At 46.0% G+C, this 19,423-nt stretch overlaps 1 protein-coding gene and 1 long non-coding RNA gene across 3 annotated transcripts in view; one reads left to right on the top strand and one right to left on the bottom strand.

Annotated features, from left to right (window-relative positions):
- LOC115087277 (clusterin-like) overlaps positions 1-19,423 on the top strand; it is an 812,938-nt gene that overhangs the window by 552,431 nt on the left and 241,084 nt on the right. The gene's annotated exons all lie outside the window — the stretch shown is intronic.
- Positions 1-19,423, bottom strand: part of LOC115087278 — a 185,286-nt gene that overhangs the window by 160,116 nt on the left and 5,747 nt on the right. The window contains exon 2 of the long non-coding RNA XR_003855486.1: positions 18,763-18,839. This is a non-coding gene — a long non-coding RNA (uncharacterized LOC115087278). The remainder of the gene's footprint in view (positions 1-18,762; positions 18,840-19,423) is intronic.

The raw sequence follows: 19,423 nt of genomic DNA on the forward strand, positions 1-19,423 counted from the left end.
AGCCTTCTTCCCATGTCCTGGACAAATCTATCCTTCGCCAGTTCCACTTGGATCATCCGGGTAAACCCAGGCCTCCAGGAAGGGGGCGTAGGAGGGGGGGTACTGTTACGGGACCAGGCCGTGCCCCGGTCCCTCCTCGTCCTCCTACCTCAGGGCCGACCCGGTCCGTGCAGACTCTTCCCAGGCCGTCTAGGCCTGTATCGCAGCCTGCCGCGGCGTCTCCTCTGCGAGGGAGATGCCGCCGATTCCCCGTCGCTGGCCCCGCCCCCTAGGCACGCACGCTCGCAGGGGCTCCAGATTTAAAAGGGCCAGCGCGGGAACTCAGGAACAGCCTCCAAGGATGACGTCAGACGCTGCAGGGTATATTACCCTGCAGCTGGGACCAAACCCTCGCCTTGCAACGAGGTTCACTCAGTTTCCCTGAGTCTCTAGTTGCTGCGTTGATCCCTGGATCGTTCTTGCTGTCTTCTGATCTCTGGCTTCCGACCCGGCTTCATCTTCTGACCACGTCTCCAGCTTCCGCTCCTGGTTTTGGATTTGACTTCTGATTTCTGGCTTCCAATCCGGCTCTGTCCTGCGACTCCATCTTCAGCTTTCTCCCCTGGCTTCAGTTTGGACCTCTGACTCCTGGCTTCTGCCTCGGCTTCGTTCCTGGACCCCGACTTTGGCTCTTCCTCCACCTCAGGTATCTGGTACTCGCTGGCCCAGAGGATTCTCCTAAGTCCCAGCGGCTCGGGCTCTCATGGGCTCCTCCCGGGGGAACCGCGGGCTTCCGAGTGTGAAGTCTCTCCAGCTTCCTGGGCCCAGCCAACCTCATCTTCCACCTCTTCAGCCACTGCCCGGATCCTTGGTCGCATAGGGTCCCGCCTAAGTCCAAGAGGCCCGGGTTCCTACAGGCTCCTCCTGGGGGGACCTCGAGCTTCCAGTGGTGAAGCCTCTGCCAGAGCCTCTTCAGTGCCGCCTCACTGCTGGGACGCTTCCTGTGAGTCCCCACAGCATAACATCCACCGTCTCAGCCGGCCCAAGGGTCCACAATCCTAACAGCATATACACCATCAGCATGAAAAGAACCAATATAACCATGTCATCTATCCATAAACTGTACCCTGTGTGTTTTTTAAACATGACCTGAATTAGAACCATGCATAGAATCAACTGACCCCCCTCCCTCAAAAAACACCCAACCAAAAACCTCTCTCTTAACCTCCCACTACCCTTTACTCTTACTGCCCCCCCCCCCCCTTATATACTACTGCCCAAACCCAAAAGCTTGTGAGAACTCCCTCAATCCCCTTTAGACCTCCCCATTGAACTGTTATGTTTTTGTATGGATGTGAACCCTGAGCCAAGGTGAGAGATGTTTCCACCTACAGGGAAGAGCCCCGTGAGCCTCACCATCGGTAGGCTTGGTCTCTAGTGCACAGGACACAACTGGAGAGAGACTTCATTATAGAGGAGAGAGGTAGAGCCCGCAGAGTGGGAGGTAAAATAAACACAGTTCTGAGCAATGGGGAATCCCCAGGTGGTATCGTAGATGATGTAGTCGCAGGACAGAGCCTGCTGGAGTCGCAGGACAGAGCCTGCTGAGTTCAATCCATGACACCATTGCCAAGCCAGTGGCTGATATCATTAACTGCTCCCTCGCCCAAGGCCAAGTTCCTAAACAACTCAAGTTAGCGCTTCTCAAACCTCTACTCAAAAAACCCAACCTTCCCACTACAGATCTGGCTAACTACAGACCTATAGCGAACCTCCCTATGCTAGCTAAAATTATGGAGAAAATCGTCAACAGACAACTTTCTGAATTCCTTGAAGACAACAACATCCTCACTAACAACCAATATGGATTCCGAAAGAAAAAGAGCACCGAATCCTTATTAGCCACACTAACAGACAACATTATCTTCAATCTCGAAAAAGGCCAACCTTGTCTTCTCGTGCTTCTGGATCTTTCCTCAGCTTTCGACACCGTGAACCACCCTAGCCTACTACAACAACTATCAGTCATCGGCATCACTGGAACAGCTCTCAACTGGTTTAAGTCCTTCCTAGAGAACAGAACATACAAAGTGAAGATAAACAACAAGGAATCTCACCCCATCCAAGTCAAGATGGGGGTACCACAAGGATCATCACTCTCACCCACCCTTTTCAACATTTACCTGCTCCCTCTCTGTCATCTACTTACTAACCTCAAGCTCACCCATTTCTTATACGCAGATGACATTCAAATTCTCATCCCTATCACGGAGACCATACACAAAACCATATCCTATTGGAAAAAATGCCTCTCATCCATCAACGATCTACTAACCAGCCTCAACCTGGTGCTAAACACCAAAAAAACGGAAATTCTCATCATAGCACCAGATCAATCTACCCCGCCAACATCCATCAACTCTCCAGACACCTCAGGATATTCCACCGCACCTCAAGTCAGAGATCTGGGTGTACTACTTGACGACAAACTCAGCCTCAATAAATTCATAAATAACACCACAAAAGAATGCTTCTTTAAACTACAAGTGCTAAAGAAACTAAAGCCCCTTCTACTCTATAGGGATTTCCGCACAGTACTCCAAGCCATCATTCTAACTAAATTAGACTACTGTAATTCACTCCTGCAGGGCCTTCCAGCATACACTACCAAGCCACTCCAGATGGTTCTGAATGCCACTGCAAGGATCCTTACCAATGCCAAAAAAGGGACCATATCACCCCAATCCTACAGCACCTCCACTGGCTCCCCATCAAATATAGGATCCAGTTCAAGACCTGCATGATGGTTCACAAGGCACTACATAACATCTCCCCCCTCAACCTAACTTTCCAGCTTCAACTACACTCTTCTAACAAACCAACCAGAAGGGCATACCAGAACAGAATGATCACCCAACCTGCAAAATCTACCCTGAGGAAACGCGCTCTATCCACAGCGGGCCCGTCACTCTGGAACTCACTACCACCGGACCTCCGCCTAGAACCGTGCCATACAACGTTCAAGGTGAAACTCAAGACTTGGCTCTTCCTTCAAGCTTTCCCAGAGAGCTAAAGCAGGAAGAACAATCATCCAGCCTTGTCTTACCACAATAATGTAATGCTCACATTGAGTCAGTTTTTTGTTCCAAGTTGTTACCTAAGTTGATCTTAGTTGTTTCTTAATATAATATATTACACTGTATTATAGTTCTTCTGTTCATTATATTATATTTGATATGTTCCATGTAAACCGCCTACCCGGCGATAGCTATATCTGTTAAATGTGAACCGGAGTGATATGTATTGTATACAGGAACTTCCGGTATATAAAAACCAATAAATAAATAAATAAATAAATGTAGTACTGGTAGTGGCCCGCAGAGCAGGGTATGCCAGGAGGTTCACTCAAACAGTAGAAATACCTCAGGTACAGATCCAGTAGCGGTCCACAGCTCGGAGTATGCCGAGGAGTCTGAGCTGATGATGATGACTGAGGCGTAGGCAGCCGAGGGAATTGTAGATGAAGCGCTGGAATATTGCAGCTCAAGATATACAGGAAAGGCTTTGCTGAAGAAGAGCAGTAGTGGCCTGTGGCACGGGGTACACCGCAGATGATTCCAGCAAGCGGCAAGTTGTAGTCAGAGTTGTACTTACAAATGGAAGTCCCAGAGTAGCTCCGAGGCAATGGGTCGGCAGAATCACTAGCAGGTAGGCCCTCCGAGGAGCGGATAGCCAGGAATGCAGAAAGGCCCCCGATGGAGTGGGTACCCAGGACGCCGTAGACCCAGGGAGGAACTGGAACAGGAAGTCCAAGTGTCGATCGGATTCAGCAACAAGGAAACTCCTTGCTAACTCGTCTTAGCAGAGGGCCGGTCGGCTTAAGTACGGAGGCGAGCTGACGTCATCGGGAGGGGACGCCCACGAGGTTCCCGCCATGACGTGTACTTAGGAGGCCTTTGCGCGCACACCTAAGTAATACTGGATCCAAGATGGTGGTCGGCAGCGCCCACGCTGTCCCGGGGATGCCGGGGACGTCGGCGTTGGCTGGCGGATGCCGCCTCTCATCCTAGGATTGACAGTGCAGGTAAAAAAGAGGTGAGCATGAAGGTTGCAGCTGTCTGCGACCGACGGGCATAACATGAACCTTCCCATCCCCGCTCGGGTTATCATGGTTTTCTAACCTCTCTACAGCACCTCCTCACAAAAACCTCTTCACTGTATGGAGGTACCGGAATCCCACAATTTTTACTATGGAAGCAGGAAGCCATTCCGGAGACTTGGTCCAGAGGTTCCTACTTTGAACCAGAGCAGCCCAGCAAAAAAACAGATCTCTACCCTCTCTAAACAGTAAAATACACAGCCCCCCTAAACATCTCTCTGAAAACCAAGCACTCCCCTTTCTTCCATCCACCCCCTCAACCCATTTTTCCCCCTATCAAAACAAAAATTCCAAACAAAACCCAATGCTTGAGCGAATAAACTGGCAGGTATCCATCGCCAATCGCTTGTTATTCATGGAACTCAGAGTTCTACTTGGCAATTCATGCTGGAGATAAGCTTTTTTCTCCACCACCAATTCTAGATCTTGCAGCCGGGTTGACTTAGTATACTCCACAGATTTGTTCGGGCAACTACCATGTTCATTCCAGATCGAACGGCTGAGAGTCCTCTTTAACAGTATACCAATCAGACAAGTCGATCTTAGAAAGCCAATAAATTATCTGGCGTAATCACACTGCAGCTTCTTCATCAAAAGAAAGCCCAATAGATCCAGGGACAACAGAGTTTTCACATCACTCTGCGAGCAAGACAGAAAATACTTGCTGGGTGTCAACTACACGAAAGTAATTTAATTACTCACCGGATGACTCAATACTTCTTCACCCCCAAAAATAAAACCCCATAACACAAGTGTCCAAAAAAACAAAATGGGGTCACTTACTAGTGGATAGCTTCCCCCTGCCTAAATGTCTTACGGTTCACGAGCTGAGTTGGTCCAGGATCTTGGCCTGTAACTTGCTGTCTCTCATGACTCTGGGCATGCACTGAGTTGCTCCGTGTCACCTCCGGGAGGTATTCTGCCCAGGTTTTTTAAGAAGCGCTGCGTCTCAGCTGCGATTATTTACTGTGACATTTAGACTCGCTGGATATAATAATGCATATTGCAGGCCACGCTGGCGTAGTTGGCGCTTCACTTCCATGAAGCCCGCCCTTTTCTTCTGCACTTGCTGAGAAAAATCCGAGAAGAAAAAAAATATGATTCTGGTAGATGATAGACTTTAATGCTCAGGCATTATCCAAAACTTTAACTGTATAATGATGGAATTGTATAATTATCATGCAGGGCCTACCCTAGCCCCCCCCCCCCCCCCCCCCCGGTGCCAGGGCTCAGCGTGCTTGTTCTAACTTGATGTGGCCATCTTTGCTCTCCAGGCCCAGAAATTTCGGGATCCAGCTAGAGAAAAATAACACAGCATTGGAACCTTCAAGTTGTTTGGGAAGCCTGACTATTCAGATATTTTTTCTGCAGCCATGATTCTCCAAATCGTCGAGTTTTTCCTCCATGGTCGTCAGCTTGCAATCGAGAATGTCCATTTTCTTACGAGCTTCCATTAAAAATAGCTCCAATTCCTCCCCGTGGCACTCTGTTTCTGTAGTTCGAGCACTGTTGTCCTGTGCCATAGATACCAGCTGTGCTACTTTTTCTACCACTACCGCTAGCTTAGCATTAATTTCAGAGGTAAATTTATCGGAAAATTTCTCAAACATCTCATGTAATTGCTTAGTCATATCGAGTGGTATGGCTGGGAGCGGCCATTCCTTGTCCGAAATCGAATTGTCTCCTGAGCCAGAGATTTCCATTACTATTTTCTTGTTCTTCCTAGGAGGCAGAGACTTCCCATCTGCCCAGTATGCAGACAAGGTTCTCTTTCACCGTAGTAGTCATCATTACTAGCCGGACTGAAGAAAATTTTAGGATTTTTTAAAATAGGAAGGGGAGCTCAACTCAGCTGAGTCCTCCCGCTAGCTTCGCATCACGTGATCCCTATTTGTTTACTTTTCATGCACTAATTATGCTTTTTATTGTACATTGCTTTGGTTTACTGCAGTAAGACATAGTGATTAATCAAGAAAATAAACTAAACTAAACTGGTGTACCTCTTTCAAGACTTGTAGATATCTTGTATACCCCTAAGTTCACAAAAATTAAAAATTTGCACCTTTTTGAAAAGGTGTGTTAAGTTTTAACATGTCAAAACTCACATTATTTAGAATGCATGTAGATATGCATGCACAAAATTATATATGCTCCTGAGCAGGTATTACTTTGTGTATGTATGCTGGCAAGAATTATATGCATACCTGTGAATTTTGAAAGCTGATTTATGTGCATTTTGGCTAAAGTTTGTGGGTTAAAAATACCTGCAGAATTTTTACTATACAAATTGTTTGAAAATTGCCCACAGATATTTCAAGTATCACCCATGATGTATGAAAGCTGATGCAGACTATTTAGAAGTCTGTTGTCAGGTGGTCTGTAAAGCATTTCTTATCAGTAAGAGCAAAACCGTCATGCCTTATACTGTACCTATATTCTTAGTGCCCACCCATATTAACTTGGGCCCAGCCAAAAAAATAAATTCTGGCCTGGAGTATCAGGATTTCAATTTCTTACCAATTTCTCCTGTATGTGTGAGAGTCTTTAAAAGTTTTTTAAAAACTCAATAGGTATTCCTGTGTCATTATTCTATCCTCCCTCCCTGCATCCCACCCACCCTAAGCATATTCTTTGTTTTATAGATTGTTTTCTCAATTAAAGTGATAAGTTCACAGCAGTTAAGGAGCAACCCTTTGTAAAGGAGTGTTCCCCTGTCTGCTCTAGCTGTTTTGCACCGAGCAAGAACTTGTGCTGAAAGAGTTCTGCTCTAAAACAGCAGCACAGAGCAACAATCTTTATTAAACTTTCCTGCATCCTGGTTGCAGATGCAGCCATGAGGTAAAATACAACAGGCTAAGGGGTGTAGCCCACCCTGTACAGACAGGGACTAGCTAGGATTTTTTTTTACTTTTATATAAGTCAAGAAACTACCACAAAAGAAGCCGCTTTAGGGCCAAAGCTTGTTAGCTAACATGGAGTGAGAGCTACATGTCCTTGTGGAGAGGCAACAGTATTTACAAGAACAGTGTGCCCAACAACAAACCATTCAAAATAATCTGAATAAGCACCTGGTTGCTTCAGAACAGATTATAAAGAGTTTACAAGTACAATTACAAGCACAACTTGCTTCTTTACAAAAAGACTGTAGAGGTCCAGGGTATACAGTAGCAAGTCCTGTATGAACAAATTACCCACCAGCAGGGAATGTGATACAGATAACACAAGTAATGCAAACTGCCCTTTGCCACTGGTCTTGTTTAAAATCAAGACAGGAGAAGATATGGCTGTTTTCTTAAGGAATTTTGAAAGAACTTTCCACATGGCTGGCTGACCTGAAGCCAACTGGACCACCTACTTGGCAAATCTGCTTACAGGCAGAAGCCAAGTGGCTTTTCAGGCTGCTAACCCAGATGGAAGAGCTCGCTATTCAGAAGTTAAAGCTGCTATCCCAGAAAGGGCGGGGTACATTAAGGAAGCAAACTGGCAACAGTTCTGGCATGGCACCCTGCAGCCTGAGGAAACTCCAAGTAGTCTTTTTCATTGAAGAAAGGATGCTGGTTGGAAGTGGCTACATCCAGAGGTGAAAACAGTCCTGAAAGTAACCAACCAAGTCCTTCTAGAACACTTTCTAAAGTGGATGGACTGACCCATGAGGAATTTGGTATGTTGACACCCAGGGCTCATCCTGGAGAAAGCATTGGAAATGGTGGATGCCTTCCATCAGACTCAGTTAATGCTACAACTAATATAAAAGCTTGAAAGGCAGCCCTTGCAGGCTCCCTGGCATGGCAGCAAGAGTTCAAGACCCCAATAACGGTCCTCAGAGTAGGATATCACTGGATTCATACTCTGATCACAGACACCAAGCTCGCCAGTTTGTTTCAGTTGTGGGAAAAGAGTTCATTTGGCTACAGACTCGCCATGAAAGGAGCAGACCTATGGATGTCACCTAGTGACACAGCCAGCACTAAAGTTTAACGTTCATACCGGCAAGAGAAAGCCTCCAAAGAGTGGATGACCGCAGAGTCAGAAGGGAGAAGTTTTCCTGAAGGTGTCGGCGCAAATAAGTAGCAAGGGTACAGGGATTTTCTCCTTTTGCAGAATTTAAATAGGCCCACAGGCATGTTCCTATTGTGGAGAGGAAGAGAACATTGTTAGACTGTTCCTGGCTTGAAGATAAAGACTGGGAAGAATGAGGGCGTAATCTAGCAAAATTTCATAACTGTAACTTTATGGATATCCCCCCCCCCCCTTGCGACTTAAGGACTTTGTGATTCCCGTTGAGATGAATGAGATCTTTACCTAAGCTCTGGTAGATTCAGGCTGTGGAAAGATTCTTATCAGTAAGGAGCTAGCCTAGAGGGGTATAATGATTATACTTGCCTGCCCGCATGGTGACCAAGATCAGTACCCAACCTGTCAGGTTTTACTGATGACTTTGGTTGGGAAATCCAATATAGAAGTGGGAATACTTCCCAAGCTTCCATATCCCATAATTTTGGGTCACAATTATCCCTAGTTTGAGACTCAGTGGGGCCATCTTATGGCCAGTTGGGCCAGCCCAGACAGCACTGAGACATTTCCACGGAGACAATGCCGAAGAAGGAAGTCTAAGAGGTCTCAAGGTTCAGTGACTGCCAGGAACTTTACTGGTTCAACTTTGTAGGGTGACATCAAGGGAACCATGATTTCCCAATTCCAACAGCCACTTTCCCCTCCAGTTCCTGCTCCCTGACTTCTACCACTCCTGAAGAACCCATGCAAATGGGTCGTAACTGTTTGGCCCCCGAGGAAAGGCTCCACTGTAAGCAGTAGGGCCTATGTTTATATTGCGCTGGCCAGGGACATCTGTTAGCCCAATGCCTGCTGAAATCAGGAAACTCCAGTGCCTAGGGTCCGGTGGTGAGATGACCTTAGGCCTTAATGTTCCAGCTCCCCAACTACTGCGCTCTGTGACCTTAGAGGTGGGGTCTATAAGCTTCGCCACATAGACATTTGTGGCTCTGGTTCCAGTGGGAATTTTATCATAACAGAACTTGTGGTTCAACTCCTCATCCTACAATTTAGACGCCTCTCCCTTGATAATCTCATCCATCTGTGGAGACCCTCTTCCTGGTCAGGTCACCCTGACTACAACATCAGTGACCTTACTCACTGGTCTCCTCCACCAGGAAAAACTCAGGTTACATGTAATCTCCAGGGCCATCCATCTCATTGTCCTGGGATTACCCTGGCTCCAACAGGATAGCCTACAATTTGACTGGGCTACTTTAAAACTTACCAGGTGAGGCCAAAAGTGCATGGATTCCCGCCTGGAGTAGGTGGAACCTCCTCATTGCTTGACAGTAGTTACAGCCCTTCCCGGATTTCCCTTGCAGTATGAGGACTTTGAAGACTTCTTTTCAAAGAAAATGTCTGAAATCCTGCCTCCTACCTCCTCACCATACATAAGACTATGGGATGGAGTTTCCATGGGGAAGGGTTTATCCCTTGTCGCTTCCCGAGTTGTAAGCCATGTCCGATTATATCCAGGAAAACTTGGTTCCTCCTTCCTTCTTCCTCTCCAGCTGGATCCTGGTTTTTCTTCATCATGAAGAAAGACGGCTCCCTCAGGCCATGTATCGATTGCTGGGGCTTGAACTCTATCACAATAAAGGACCGTTATCCCTTACCGCTAATATCAGAGCTCTTTGACCACTTGCAAGGTGCAAACATTGTTACCAAGCTGGATCTCAGGGGAACATATAATCTCATCCAAATATAGGACACCAACGAGTGGAAAACAGTTTTGTTTTTTTTTATTTAGATCATCAAGAACAGGAAAATAAGAATATACAACTTGTTATCCTAAGAGATTGCAAACAGATAGATAATACCATTTCAAAATTGCCATTACATATTTCTTGATGACTTTATGATGATCTATTTAGATACCCTACCCCACCCCCTTCTTTTCCCCACACTCACCATTCAGTCACACTCCATTCACACCCAGCTGGTTCTCCATGTAAAACTTTATGGCAATTACATTTAATAAACCGGTAAAATACAAGAATGATATGGCATTTCAGAAATATTCGCAATCCACTTAAACAATCCCCCTTACACTATTGCACAATCAAAAGTAGCCTGAGAGGCCAGATCCCTAGGATTTTTTATATTCTTCTCGCCGAGTGCAGTATGTATCATGGACTCCTTCCAACAGGAAAAAGTAGGCAATTCATCATTGTTCCAATAAGACTGTTATGAACTTGTGTAGTTGTGAACCCTGGGCCGAGGTGAGAGCTGACTCCGCCCACAGGGAGGAGCCCTGTGGACCTCACTGTCGGCAAGCTTGGTCAGATTACACAGAACACACTGGTGGAGAGACTTTACTATGGAGATAAAGGCAGAACCCGCAGAGCAGGAGGCAGTAGAGAAACACAGTTCTGAGCAGTGAGGGAAAACCCCAATGATGTTGATAGATGATGATATCCTGGAAGTGGCTGCAGAGCAGGTATGCCAGGTGTTCCCACAGGCAAAGGAAGAACCTCAGGTTGCAGCCCCAGTAGTGGCCCATGGAGCGGGGTACGCCGAGGAGTTGTACTGGTGGAAGACTGAGGTTAGGCAGCCCATGGAAGCTGTAGTGGATGAGGCAGGAACAGCTGCGCAGAGCGTGCAGGAAGGCTTGGCTGACGTGGAGCGGTAGTGGCCAGTACAACGGGGTAACCGCAGATGAATCCAGCTAGCGATGAAGTAGAAGAAGCAAGTAGTACTCACAGAAGGAAATCCAGGAAGCTTCGAGGTGGTGGGTAGAAGGAGACGCAAGCAGGAAGTCCCTCTTAGGAGCGGATAGCTGAGTGTGCAGATGAGCTCCCGAGAAGCGGGTACTCAGCGTCTAGACCCACATAGGAACAGGAAGTCCAAGTAGAGAGGAATTAGCTAGGAACTCCTTGCTAACTCGTATTGGCCAAGGGCTGGTTGGGTTAAATACGGAAGACATCTGACGTCATCGGGAGAGGACGCCCCCAAGGTTCGCGTACTTAGGAGTCCCTTGTGCGCGCATGCGCATCTAGGTAATCCCTGATTCAAGATGGCGTTCAGCAGCGCCCACGCTGCTTGGGAGACACTGCGGAGGTCGGCGTTGACTGGCAGATGCTGTTACTTGTCCCAACAAAGGAGAAACAGGGAGAAAAGAGGTGAGCATCAAAGGTCGCAGCCGTCTGCGACCAACGGGCATGACAAAGACAAAATTGTGTTTTTAGCTAACAACAATTCCATTGCTAGAAATCTCCCCCCCCCCCCTCCCCCCTGGGCAGCTGAGCATCCCTATCCAGCAAATTGAGGAAATTTATCTAGCCTGACCAGGGATTGAACACCCCAAGGTCTTTGCCAAGAAGGTGAAAATACAGGACCAAGATGAATGTAATTTATGACACCCCCATAAACATGTGGCACAAGGTTCCTGGATGCATGTTACATTTAAACACATAAATCAGAATTCCACAAAAACATTTTTCCCCCAATAGTTCTAGTGATATAAGTTTAATGGAGAAGTTTAAATTGTACTTTTTTCATGTTCACTGATGCTTATAGATCTGCAAGAATGCCAGGGCTATATCTTCTTTCTCCATATCTACACCCAACTCTATACTCTATTGCTTCACCAATTTTTCTGGATGTTTATCTGGCAATAAAGCTGTCAAGTGCATATGCCAGATGGTGTATTTATTGAATTTGGGAATTATATCTAAAAAAAACTCTTTTTCATCAGTAATATATAATAATGACGCCTTTGTAAAAAGGAAAAAATTGGGAATTGGATATGTTCCAAATCTTTTGTAATTGTTTAAATGAGTATATACTATGGGGCGGATTTTAAATGCCCTTCGCACGTAAATCCGGGCGGATTTACGCGCGCAGGGCCCTCGCGCGCCGGCGCACCTATTTTGCATAGGCTGCCGGCGTGCACAGAGCCCCGGGACGCACGTAAGTCCTGGGGTTTTTTAAAAGGGGCGGGAGGGGGCGTGTCGGGGGTGTGGCCGAATGATGCTGCGTTTCGGGGGCGTGACGCAGCATTTTGGGGGCGGCGACGCGGGCGTGGTTTCGGCCCAGGGGCGTTCCGGGGGCGTGGCCGCGCCCTCCGGACCAGCCCCCGGGACCGGAACACGGAGCGGGGCAGCCGGCCGATGCACGCAGATTTACGTCTGCTTTTCGCAGGCGTAAATCGTGGAATAAAGGTAAGGGGGGGGTTTAGATAGGGCCGGCGGAGTGGGTTAGGTACGGGAAGGGAGGGGAAAGTGGGGGGAGGGCGAAGGAAAGTTCCCTCCGAGGCCGCTCCGAAATCGGAGCGGCCTCGGAGGGAACGCGCTATCTTATAAAATCCAGCGTACTTTTGTTTGCGCCTGGTGTGCAAACAAAAGTACGCGATCGCGCAATTTTTTAAAATCTACCCTTATGTGTATCCTATAGAAACCTTTTTGGTACAAGTATCTAAATATTTTACTGTCTGAGATATAAAATCTTTATTACCTATTAGAAATAGATAAGGAGAGACATTTTGATTATGTCCTATACTTTTTCTCCACCACATCAATGTCTTTCTCAAAGCTGGCAATCAAAAGACAGAGCCTGACAAAGAAGAAAAGTTAGGCTGACAAAGCTGAATTAAATTGGAAGGTTCATAAGGATATGTCTAATCTGCCATCAGGCCCTCTACATCAAAATTGTTGTGCTTTGAAATCCAAATCTGTATATAGCATAGAAGACACAATACATTCTAAAGCCACAGATCAGGTAGAGCTATCCTGCCCTGTTTCCTTTTCAACCATAAGATATCAAAAACTGATTCATGCTCTTTTATTCCACCATATAAACATTCTAATTAAAGATCGAAAAGCTTGGACATCTTTATTTTTAATCCACATTGGTATCATCTGCAGACAATATAAAAACTTAGGTAGAATTACCATTTTAAACAATACATATCTTCCAAAAAGTGACAATTGTAGCATTTGCCATCTCCTCAATAATAGTTTAACCTTTACAAGAATAGTATCAAATTACGTTCATATAACTTGGGCACCGTACATGCTAATAGAATGCCTAAATACCTCATATGGCCTATGGCCCACAGTGAAGGAAAATTATCCTCCCACCTCTCTTTCAGCTTATCATCTAATGAAAAAGCAATTAATCTTTAGCAAGCAAAAGTCCCGAACCTATTGAATGTTTCAATAATCTCTTTTAGGCTCTCCTTAGGGTTACTTTAAAATAATAGCATGTCATCAGCAAACATGCTAAGTTGAACGACCTTTTTCTGAATAGTATACTATAAAAAACTCTTAAATTACATAATTTAATGGCTAGAGGTTCAAGAGACAAATCAAATAAAGGTGACAGCAGACAACCTTGCCTCGTACCACTATCCAAGACCAAAGAGTAGGACAGTGCCCGTTAACAAGTAATTGTACTCTAGGGTTGTTATACAATAGCTGTATCCAGTGAATAAAATTCTCACTTATATCAAAGTTTCGCATTACTTACATATGGTATGACCGTTCCACCCGGTCGAATGCTTTTTCCACATCAAGGCTCACTAAGAGTGTTAGGAGAGTGAGGCGCGGTCCTATCTCAATGGGGTTGTGAGCCCTTGGATCACGGCGCGACTCAGGGAGGAGCCTCAAGACACACCGCGAGAGGTGAGCAGGTACGAGCACGGGCAGAGCAGGAGCAAGGCTGGACTGACGAGAAGGCGAGGAATATCTGGAACGGGAACAAGGCAAGCTCAGCCCTCCACTGGACCTACACGCACCAATGAGACCCAGCAACGCAATGCTGGTCTCGAGAGTAGCCCTCCGGCCACTTGATAGCCCTTCCAGAGCCGCCGCTTCAAAACGTCGAGTGCGTGAGGCCAGACAGAGGATGAGGGCAGGAACAAGAAGACTCAGACGAAGACTCAGGATACTCGGAGAATTCAGACGTAGACTTGGATGCTCGGGAGACTCAGGCTAATACTTGGATACTCAGGGTACTCGGAGGACTCAGACAAGGACTCAGGATACTCGGAGGACTTAAAGGACTCAGGTTGCTCAAAAGACTCAGACAAGGATTTAGGTTACTAGGAGGTCTCAAGTGAGGATTCGGGAGAAAGTACTGGGTGAGTGCTGCATCGCAGCGCGCCCTACACAGTTGCCCATGGCTGGTCGCGGACCACGTTGAAAGCGAAGCAGACTCCAGACAAGGCAGTGGAACTTGAAGCCAGGACATAACAAAGATTCAGGAGAGGCCTGCACCGGGCCATGTCCTACACAGCCGCTTGTGGCTGGTCGCGGGCCACTCTGAAGCGGAGCAGGTTCTGGCAGAGTCTTAGGCATGGACGGATGCAGGCACAAGGGACTCCAAAGACCAGGATAGAATTTTCAGAAGGAAGGCATTAAAAACAGAAGCCTTCCGGAGGCTTGTGCTGCAGACGAGAAGAAGGCCTTGTACCATGAGGCACCCTACACAGCCGCCCAAGGGCTGGTCATGGACCACAAGGGTGGCACGCCAGGAGAGGTGGACAGATGAGGGATCTGGGAACTGGACGAAAAGCTGAAGATGAGGCGGACGGAGTCAGGACAGGAACATCAGACATCAGGAACGTGGAACATAGTACCTCAGGACACGGAACATCAGGACATCTGGACACGGAACATCTGGACATCAGGAGAACTGGACATATGGAACATCAGAAACACAAAACAGACGATGAGGGAACTCCGATGAGGGACGAGACTAGGAACATCGAGGTGACAAAGTTCAGGAGCACGAAGAACATGGAAAGAAGATCCATCAAGGCACAGGAAGACCATGGAGGACCTGGATCGGGAAGAAGACCACAGACGCTATGAGGACTGGATCTGAAAGCCCTGAGGAACTGAGGCTGGGTCCTTTTTTAGGGCTGGTCCGGGCAAGGATGAATGACATCATCAGCGAGGGCCGCGGGGCTTTTCCCACTGCTGGCCCTTTAAATGAAGAGGAGAGGCACGTGCCCGCGCCTAAGGAGAGCTGGAAGGCAGGAACCTGCCGCGGCATCCTGCCGCGTGGGAGGCCAGGCAGGCTGCAGCAGTGGCAGCTTCTTGCCGTGAAGATGAAAGGAGGCATCGGGCTGGGTGGCGGCGCTAGGACCACGGAGGAACCGATATCATGGCGGCCTGCTGCCGGAGGTAAGGGATTGCCTGTGGCTAGGCCCGCAGGCAAACTCCCAACAAAGAGACCATCTGACTCAGTATTCCTGGAATATTGTTAACACCAGCAATGCTTTTAATAGATTGATACTGGCTAATCTGCCTCTTATAATTCTGGTTTGGTCTTGAGACACCAGTCCTTGAATTATATTATTTAGTCTAAAAGCCAGGACCGCTACTAAGATTTTAATGTCCTGATTTAATAGCGATATTGAATGATATGCCAGGTTCAGATAGCAGCACTACTGTCGCAAGGTTGTGCCCTGTTCAAACATCCAGTAGCATATGCTGTTTCAAACATAGGTTTTAGGGTTTCTTAACCTTTTTCCCATCGTGATACACCCGACTGACAATGTTCACCTGTGTGACACACTGCTCATTACAATCCTGGGTGGAAATTTTTAAAAAAGGCCCCATATTTCTTTTATTGTTAAGAATGACACAAGTGAAAATATGAGTACTCGCTCTCTGAACAGAAATTAAATAAATAGTAAACCTCCCATACCAGAATAGCACCAACTTCCAGCATTCAAACAGTAACCACCTAAGAAAAGGCAACACTAAAAATATTACACCAGGCCTTAAAACTCCAATACCCCTCCTATTAGGAAAATGGAACAAGCCAGGCTGCTATAGAGCCCTACACAGAAATTACATGCCAGCAGAATACTTCACCTCAGTCACATGTGCAGATCCTCACCTAACAAAGATTAAAGAGATTATAATGCATAAATAGAAACAGGCAGACAAAAACTAAACTGGAAACCAGAACAAGCCAGAGACTCTATATGCAATGCCAGAAAGGAAAAAGAGAAACATCACCAGTCCTCATAAAACAAATCAAGAAATATAAAATCAATAGCAGTAAAACCATAATAATTAACAGAACAGATTATTTCAAAACAGCTGTTGAATGGAATACCCAATAATGAAAAACGTATATTAAAATGTTATAGACAAAATATTTCAATACAGCAGATACAAAGTCCCAATAATTATAAATAATGATTGAAAAATACTCTGCTCTCCATAGCTGGGAACACTGGATTTGCAGGTGCCCTGAGATTGTTGTGAATTAGCAGGGGGAGAGGTAGAGTTTGCTAGCAACTTTCTTCTCTCTCTCAGTCACACACAAGCAGGCCGATCCAATACAGTGTGCTCAGCCGAGCACTGGTGGTGGTGATATTAAGTTGGAGAAAAAAAAGGACAGAATGTAAAAGAAAAAAAGATTTAAAAAAAAAAATTATGCCTGCGGTCAGGTTAGGAAAAGGGATGCTCAATTAACGAGCATCCATTTTCCTAACCTGTGGCTGTGCACAGGTTAGGAAAAGAGACACTCATACAATTGAGCTTCTGTTTTCCTAACCTGACCGCAGGCATAGGGGTTGCACATTTGTCCCTTGCTGCTCCTTGGCAGCATGACCTCTCATTTAAATATTCAATAATGCAGCCAGGAAAGGTGGCTGGGCATGCGTTAGGAAAGTGGGCACTCAACACTGAGCACACTTTTTCCATGCTGCCTTTATTGGATCAGCCTGAAGGTCCCTCTCTCATTTAAAAAGGCTCTCAATCACACGCATGTACACATGCGCTCTCTCTCTCTCTCACTTATACACACAGGCTATCAATCAACATACATACATGCTCTCTCTCACTTACACATTCAGGTAATCAACATACATACATGCTCTCTCTCACTTACACATGTCAGTCACACACTTACATGCTGTCAGTCACACACACATGCGCTCTCTCTCATACAGACTCTCAATCACACACATATATGCTGTGTCTCTCACAAACACACACAGGGTCTCAAACACACATGCTTACTTGCTCCCTCACTCACACTCTCCCCCCCCCCCCCAAAGAGCAACTAGTGGCAGCAGCAGCCTCCTTTTCTTAGAACCCTCAAAGCCTCAAGAAAGAAGTCCCATCGGCCATGAGGGCTGATGTTGCTCCAGGCTGCGCTCTATTTCTCCTTTGGGCCGATGCTGCATGCATTAGTACATTAGCATGATCTCTTTTTCCTGCGCATGTGACCGCTGCACACCACTTCCTCTTCCAGGCCATGGAGGCGAGAAGAAGGAAGCATGCTGCTAGTGCCGCTGACTCCAGCTCTTCTGCCGCATTCCGCCCGAGCTATCAGCATTTCAAGCCCGGGCGGAGGAAGAGTTTGCATCTCGCTGGAGCAGGGGGAGCAGCCGGGCCAGTGGGGGACCGGGAAGTGTGTTAACACATTTGTGTGTGCTTGATGACACACTGGTTGAGAACCGCTGCTTTAAGAGATCAAAGTGTGAGTTAGCCTAGAATCTTATAGAACTCAGCTCTCAGGCCGTCTGCACCTGGCGTCTTAGCTAACTGAAGTTGCTTAATCACTTTGGGGTAGATTTTATAAAGTTGACGTGGGTGACAAATGGCCGCTGTGCCGGAGGCTTTTGTCCCCACCCTGCCCCTGGATCTCCTCGCCCCTTTTTCGAAGCCCCGGGACATACACGTGTTGCTGCGCCTTTGTAACATAGGCCCAGCGAGTGTAACCCCACCTACATGCGTAAATCCTGTGGATTTACGTGTGTAGGGCTTTTAAAATCTATCCCTTTGAGTAGGTGCTTGAAGACTATTTCTTTGAGTGTCATTTAACTGAGGGAGGACCATATCCCCAAAGAAAGACTGTCATCATGCTTGTAATATTTTTCAAAAGCCTCCAGTATCGATGTTGTACTTGTATGAGATTGTAAATCACAGATCAACTGCATTACCAAACCCTTCACCTTGGAGCTAGATTTCACCAAACGCGCCAGCAGCCTACCTGATTTGTTCCCCCACTGACATACGGTAATTTGTATTTATAATATGTCAAATTTTGTTGAGTTTTACCAGTGAAAGGTGAATCCAATTCCCTCCTGACGAACAACAGACTTTCCTTGGAGGCCTGTTGCATATCCCTAACATATATGCACTTTAGATTCACAAGTTGTTTATTAAGATCAAGGATTTTTTTGTTTCTTTCTTTCTTGTGGTAAGCCAAAATATGCCCTTTCATAACAGCTTTTGCTGAATTTTAAAAAGTTACAGGATTAATTTCAGGCAATGAGTTAAATTCAACATATTCCCTCCATTTTTCTTTTAAGTAACACATAAATTGCTTATCTTCATAAAGCTATGGTCCCATTCTCCATTGTGGGGTCCACCGTTCCCTGACATTCATTTTACTACTGTAACCACAAGCGCATGATCACAGAATGGGATGTCATATAGACAACTGGAGGCGACCTTTGCAAATAAACACTCTGCAATGAGAATGTAATCAATTAATTTATACACATTATGTACATGAGTAAATTCAGTAACCTCCATATGCATAGTATGCCATGAATCAATCAATAGATGCTCATTTCATAGAAAGAGTATACCCACATCTGTTTGTTTTTTGGAGGGAGTTTCACATGGCTTGCAGTCCACAATTGGATTATCCATAATGTTCAAGTCGCCTTCTATTACAATTGAGTATACCGCCCATTGTGAAATTTTTGCCAGCAAATGTATAAAAAAAAAAAGAGAATATTGATTAGGTGCATACACATTAATTAAAAGCAACTTTTCCCCTACCATCTCTCATTGGAATCAGACACCACTTTTTCCATCTCAAATTGCATATTTTTAGTAATAAGGATAGCCACCCCCCTTTGATTTGTGCTAAAGGATGAATAATAACATTGACCTACCCACTCCCACTGAAGCTTTTTATGCTCCTGGTCTTCCTCCTGTATAAAGGCTGTATAAAGGCAATAATATAGGCAATAATACAGATCTTCCTCCTGTATAAAGGCAATAATAACTTTACACTTCTACAAATCTGCTAAATTTTCTTCCACTTATAGGGGAATGTAAGCCATCTATATTAAGAGGTCCTATAGTTATATTAGTCTTCTGCATCAAATAGCACATACTGAAAAATGACATTTCATTCACAACAATGGGTGGGATCCCCAGCCATATTCCCCCCTTCCCCTATACATTTTCATTTGCTCGTGCAATAGCTGCTGTGATTTTTTATCCAGAGAACCAGATCCATTCA

Source organism: Rhinatrema bivittatum, chromosome 3 (assembly GCF_901001135.1).
Source record: "Rhinatrema bivittatum chromosome 3, aRhiBiv1.1, whole genome shotgun sequence".
NCBI lineage: Eukaryota > Metazoa > Chordata > Amphibia > Gymnophiona > Rhinatrematidae > Rhinatrema > Rhinatrema bivittatum.